Below are 6389 nucleotides of genomic sequence, written 5' to 3'. Positions count from 1 at the left end.
GGGTGCCGTTGTCGTTGTTGTTGTCGACGTTGGTCGCTTTCGTTCTTTGAGTCTCGGTCTCGGTCCAAGTCAGGGGAGAAACAAAAAAGAGGCCATCAGCGCGGGCAGCGCGCTTCTACTGACGGCGAACCTCCTCGAAAAACAAATAAACACGTGCCCGTCGTTGTAGTTGTCTGTCTTATGTCGGTCGGTCGGTCGGTCGGTCTGTCGTTCTGTCGAAACAAAGTCCCAAATTCCAACGATACCTGGTTGATCCTGCCAGTAGTCATATGCTTGTCTCAAAGCTTAAGCCATGCAAGTGTAAGTTCACGCCACGCATTAGAACGGGCGAAACCGCGAATGGCTCAGGAACCGGACCTAATCCTCGGGACCGTATTCCTCCTCGGAGGCGATGGATAACTGTGGCAATTCTAGAGCTAATACATGTGACACAGGCCGCGATCGGTCGGCGCGCCGTCGTCGCCACGCCTCGCGCGCTGGCACCCGCGTCGGCCGTTCCGGGTCGCGGCGCTACATATTAGACTGAGACCGATGCGCGTCATTCCGTCCTCCCGTCGTCGGCGTTCCCGCTCGCGGGTCCGTTCGGTGGCGGGGCTCATAGGGCGGCGCGCTCCGCTTTGGTGACTCTGGATAACTCACTGGTCGATCGCACGAGCTTTCACGCCCGGCGACGGGTCTCTCGAGGGTCCGCCCTATCAACTGTCGACGGTCGGTTAAGTGCCTACCGTGGTTACTACGGGTAACGGGGAATCGGGGTTCGATTCCGGAGAGGGAGCATGCGAAACGGCTACCACATCCAAGGAAGGCAGCAGGCGCGCAAATTACCCACTCCCGGCACGGGGAGGTAGTGACGAAAAATAACGACGCGGGACTCTGTCGAGGCCCCGCGATCGGAATGAGTACACTTCAAATCCGTTAACGAGGACCAACCGGAGGGCAAGTCTGGTGCCAGCAGCCGCGGTAATTCCAGCTCCGGTAGCGTATATTAAAGTTGTTGCGGTTAAAAAGCTCGTAGTCCGAACTCGGGTTCGTGGTCGCGCAAGCGGCCCCGGGGCGGCGGCGCCATCGTCCGTCGTTGACTTTGGTCGTCCGTTCGCATTCCCGGCCCTTTCCGCCGGTGTCAACCGCTAGCATACCCGCCACGCGGTCCTGCCGGCGAGGTGGACGAGGAGGTCGTGATCGGGATCCGGGAAAAAAAAAAACAAGTGGTCGTCGGTTCGGTTCCGGGAGTAGTCTAACGGGGGGGTGCTACGTGTGTGTGTTTGGGTGTGTTCATTCGCATCCCCGCACTCTGACCCCCGCGCTTCTCTCCCTCTCCCTTTCCGCGCGTTCCTCTTTTTTTTTGAACCCCCCGGTCCGCTCCGAGTCCCTGCTTCGTGTCTTGTCTGCGCGCGTGTTGCGGTCGGCGGTTTCTCCTCCAAGGGTGCTCTTAACCGAGTGTCCGCGGCGGCCGGTACGTTCACTTTGAAAAAATTAGAGTGCTCAGAGCGGGCTGTTCAAGCTTGCATACGATAAGCATGGAATGATGGAAGAGGGCCTCGTCTACGTCTGTCGGTCTCCGTCTACGGCGAGGCAATGATCGAAGGGAGCGGTCGGGGCCACTCGTATTGCGACGTTAGAGGTGAAATTCTTGGATCGTCGCAAGACGAACTGCAGCGATGGCGTGTGGCAAGCACGTTTTCCTCGATCAAGAGCGAAAGTCGGAGGTTCGAAGACGATCAGATACCGTCGTAGTTCCGACCGTAAACGATGCCGACCGGCGATCCGCCGGCGTTCGCTTCCATGACCCGGCGGGTAGCCTGCGGGAAACCAGAGTTCGGTTCCGGGGGGAGTATGGTTGCAAAGCTGAAACTTAAAGGAATTGACGGAAGGGCACCACCAGGAGTGGAGCCTGCGGCTTAATTTGACTCAACACGGGAAAACTCACCCGGTCCGGACACCGGTAGGATTGACAGATCGATAGCTCTTTCTCGATTCGGTGGGTGGTGGTGCATGGCCGTTCTTAGTTGGTGGAGCGATCCGTCTGGTTGATTCCGATAACGAACGAGACTCCGGCCTGCTAACTAGTGCGCCGATGTCAGTGATTTTTACGGCGGGCTCGGCGTCCTCCGTGGCGCTCGGGTCCGGGTCGGTTTTCTCACGCACTTCTTAGAGGGACGGGTGGCAGAAAGCCACACGAGGCGGAGCGATAACAGGTCTGTGATGCCCTTAGATGTCCGGGGCCGCACGCGCGCTACACTGGAGGTATCAGCGGGGACTTCGCCCCGGCCCGAGAGGGTTGGGAAACCTCTGAACCACCTCCCGTGATAGGGATCGGGGCCTGTAACCAACCCCGTGAACGAGGAATTCCCGGTAGGCGCGGGTCAACAGCCCGCGTCGATCACGTCCCTGCCCTTTGTACACACCGCCCGTCGCTACTACCGATCGAACGGTCCGGTGAGGTCCTCGGATCTGGCCGACGACGCCGCCGGGCAGTGCGCGACGTGTCCGTCACGACACTCGTGCATCTACGCCTCGGCGTTCGATGCCTGGAGAAGACGACCGAACCCGATCGTTTAGAGGAAGTAAAAGTCGTAACAAGGTTTCCGTAGGTGAACCTGCGGAAGGATCATTACCGTTTTCCCGTTCGAGACTGGTTTGTTGTTTTCCGGCCTACCTCCTCTGTCTGTCGGCGTCAACGCCTCGAATGCGCGCAAACAAACCTATAAAAGGCGGAGCGAGAGATAGATTTGTGGTGACGCGGAGGTTTTTAAAGCCCCAGCTCTTCTTGCTTGCTTCCGCGTCTTACCACCTGTTTGTTTTTTCGCCCACCGCAAGTGATGGCCGCTTCTTCTTTGCCTTGTCGCCGCTTTATCGTTTTTTGTTTTTTTTGCAGCCGCTGTGCCACCGCCGCTAGCTAAAAACAAACTACTCGCGACATTGCAATGCCGTCACGCCTCCTCGCACAGACCTCCTCGCACACTACTAAATCTATATAAACAAAAACAAATATAAAAAACCCAAGTGCTGAACCCTGGACGGGGGATCACTCGGCTCGTCCGTCGATGAAGAGCGCGGCCAGCCGCGAGAACTGATGCGAATTGCAGGACTCAGTGAACATCGACACCTCGAACGCACATTGCGGCCCCGAGATCCCTTGTCTCGGGGCCACGTCCGGTCGAGAGGCGGAACGTTACATGTCTTTCTCCGTTAACGAAACGACATCTTGCCGTCCCCGTGCCCGCCCGGTCCTCGGCACGGTGGTAACCGGGACGTCGCAGGAGCGAGTGACGAGGGGGAAGAAAAATAAAAAAAGAATTGACTCCTTTCAATGTCTTTTTTTTTTTTAAAACCCTCTCCGGCCTCCTCCTTCGTCTCCCGCTGGCAGACCGCGGAGTCTTTTCCCTTTTCGACCGCGTGAAGAAACACTGTGGAGGAGGAGCAGGAGGAGTCTGTCCGAAAGCAGCCGAAGGGAGAACAAAACAAAAAAAAAAGCACCGACCTAACCGACTGCCGACGTAAGCGCCGCCTGCTCGTCTCGCTCTCTGCCTCATGAAGGTGTCTCTCAGCGACGCCTCGAGCAGCGCGACGAGCACGGCCGTCGCACCGTAAAAAGGTGGCCGCGTCGTAGGCAACGTCGGATGGGGAGGACCCACGCTTTTTTTTTAATTGTTGGCTTCTTCATTTTCGGTCGGACGGGCGCTATATCGGCCAGCCGTCGTCACACGGAGGGTACCGATCGAGATTCCTCTCCTCCAAACACCACACTCTACTAAAAACCGCCGCCCTCGGCTCGGACGAGACGACCCGCTGAACTTAAGCATATCGCTAAGCGGAGGAAAAGAAACCAACCGGGATTCCCTTAGTAACGGCGAGTGAACCGGGAGAAGCCCAACGCCGAATCCCGTCGCAAGTTAAAGGCTTCGGGACGTGTGGCGCATGGGTCGAAGGCAGCCGTTCGTTTTCGTCTCGCATAGTTCGGAGTTCCCTCGATCGGGGCCGCCCGCGGCGGGTGCCAGGCCCATTCGGTGCGGACGGCGAGCGACGGCCTTCGATCCGAGAGTCGGGTTGCTTGGGAACGCAGCCCAAATCGGGTGGTAAGCTCCATCCAAGGCTAAATACCGGGACGAGTCCGATAGTCGACAAGTACCGTGAGGGAAAGTTGAAAAGAACTTTGGAGAGAGAGTTCAAGAGAACGTGAAACCGCCCAGGGGTAAACGGGTGGGACCGCTCACCGCGATCGCGGGGGGACTCAGTCCGGTGCTGCCTAGGCTCGAGCCCAAACTCGATGTGTGTTCTTGAAAGAGAGGCCGTCGCGGCACAGGTCGTCGTTCGTCGTGTCCGCGGGGAACTCGTTCTCCGCGGGCCAGCTTTTGTGCCCGCGTCGCCGACGAAGGAGACGGGCCGCGTGGATAGCGGGAAGGGAAACGTGGTGACGACCGCGGCGTCGGTAGGTGGCTGCGTCGGTTGGCTGCGACGGAGGGGACTCGTCCTCTCGATCGCTGCTGCCGCCGGGCCCTAACCCGCCGCATCCGTCGCCGCCGCTTCTTCTTTCCTCCTGCTCCCTCCGCGCGCGACTCCGCTGCACCCGTCCCCTTCTCATCGCTCGGCGTAATCATGGCGCGGGCGCTTCGGCGCGACCTCCGCGCGGCCGGCACCGGACGCACTTCCCCTCCGGTCCGTCGTCGCGACCCGTTCCCGGCGTGCAGGTCGAACACGCGGGTTTTTTTCCGTAGGCGGCAGGCGTTTCATCACCCTGAAAACCCCCGTCTTCCCACCTTGTGAAGTCGGGGGCCACCGGCCGTCGGGCCCGCGAACGTAACTGCCCCTTTCTGCCGGGAACGGAGGAAATCTGACACGATCCGTTACACGTGGCGAGCCGGTCCGTTTTGATCCCGCCGGAAGTCGCGTGCGGGCGACGCACTCTGTGTGTCGCTCCTTAGGCGCCCCACCGTCTCGGGCGCGTGCGCGATGAGAGGCGGGATAGGACTGGCGCGGCCTCGCCGTCACGCACCTCGCCGACGTTTCGGGTTCTTGTCGGGGGCAACCCCGCCCGCGCCCGTTTCCGTTTCCGGAGAGGTCGCTCGGCGACGCTTTTTTACTCGAGCCGCCCGCCACCCCGGGTCAGCGACGTGCATCGGCAACCCACCCGACCCGTCTTGAAACACGGACCGAGGAGTCCTGGCCGTTCGCGAGTCGTAGGGGCCACCTCTGACTAACCCCGAAGGCGAAGCGAAAGCGAGAGAGCGTGTAGGAGGGCGTCGATCGGGAGAGGTGTCGTGGCAAAGTCGTCCGGGGGTCGTCGGGGGGTGTCGTCGGTCTCGTGCCGTCGTCTTCTCCTCGCCTCACCCGCCTCCGAGCCGTGCCCGATCCCGCCGGCGCGGCGTTTTCGGCCTTCCGCCGTCGCTGCTGCGGTGCCCGCAACTTTTCCTTTTTTCTCTCTTCCCGAGAGAGATAGGAGAGGGAAGGCTCGTGGCTGACGTGCGGTTGTTTTTCCCTCCTCCCCGAGAGGGGACCGGCGCATCTTCCAAAAAGGGGAATTGCCGGGCGCCAGCTTCCATATCCTCCTTCCGCCCATCGGTGAGATCCCGCGGCTTGAACTAGTCCTATTTTGTCGTCGAGTTTAGGCGCTGCGCGCGGGCGCATCACCCCCGGGTCGGTTTCCCCTTTTTCCGAGTACGACTCGGCCGACTCTGGCGTAGCGAGCGACCAGGGACCCGAAAGATGGCGATCCACGCCCGGTCGGGATGAAGCCAGAGGAAACTCTGGTGGAAGTCCGAAGCGCCTCTGACGTGCAAATCGATCGTCGGAACCGGGTGTAGGGGCGAAAGACCAATCGAGCCGTCTAGTAGCTGGTTCCCTCCGAAGTTTCCCTCAGGATAGCTGGCGCTCGATCGTCGCAATTCCATCCGGTAAAGCGAACGATTGGAGGCCCCGGGGCCGTTCACGGCCTCGACCTACTCTCGAACTCGGAACGGGTGGAACGGGCCGACTCTCCCGAACGACGGAGCCGACCCATCCGGCCGCCGCCGCCAGCACGCTTCGCTGGGCGGTTGGTCACCTCGAATGCGAGTGCCAAGTGGGCCACTTTTGGTAAGCAGAACTGGCGCTGTGGGATGAACCAAACGTCCGGCTAAGGTGCCTAACGCGACGCCCATGAGATCCCCGAAAGGGTGTCGGTCGATATAGACAGCAGGACGGTGGCCACGGAAGTCGGAATCCGCTAAGGAGTGTGTAACAACTCACCTGCCGAATCGACCGGCCCCGAAAATGGATGGCGCTGGAGCGACGGACCGATGCCGGACCGTCGCGGCGAGGAGCGATGAACTTTCGCGCCGAAACGATGCCGCGACGAGTAGGAGGGCGCCGCGGCGAGCACGGAAGCCTAGGGCGCGAGCCCGGGTGGAGCC

The 6389-nt window shown here is 60.5% G+C and overlaps 2 non-coding genes and 1 pseudogene across 2 annotated transcripts in view; all 3 read left to right on the top strand.

Annotated features, from left to right (window-relative positions):
• The first annotated feature begins 242 nt into the window (after window positions 1-242).
• LOC145273395 (small subunit ribosomal RNA) lies at window positions 243-2614 on the top strand (annotated as a pseudogene).
• Window positions 2615-3009: 395 nt separating this feature from the next.
• LOC145273293 (5.8S ribosomal RNA) lies at window positions 3010-3167 on the top strand. Its single transcript, XR_013866290.1, has one exon. It is a non-coding gene; the product is annotated as a 5.8S ribosomal RNA (ribosomal RNA).
• A 595-nt stretch (window positions 3168-3762) lies between these two features.
• Window positions 3763-6389, top strand: part of LOC145273624 (large subunit ribosomal RNA) — a 5720-nt gene continuing 3093 nt past the window's right edge. The window contains exon 1 of the ribosomal RNA XR_013866445.1: window positions 3763-6389. This exon is cut by the window's right edge and continues 3093 nt beyond it. This is a non-coding gene — a ribosomal RNA (large subunit ribosomal RNA).

The sequence above is a fragment of the Euprymna scolopes genome, unplaced genomic scaffold, assembly GCF_053919585.1.
Source record: "Euprymna scolopes isolate OS-2025 unplaced genomic scaffold, ASM5391958v1 sca1, whole genome shotgun sequence".
Lineage (NCBI taxonomy): Eukaryota > Metazoa > Mollusca > Cephalopoda > Sepiida > Sepiolidae > Euprymna > Euprymna scolopes.
Note: the sequence above shows the minus strand (reverse complement) of the source record. Positions and strands in the feature narration are given on the sequence as shown.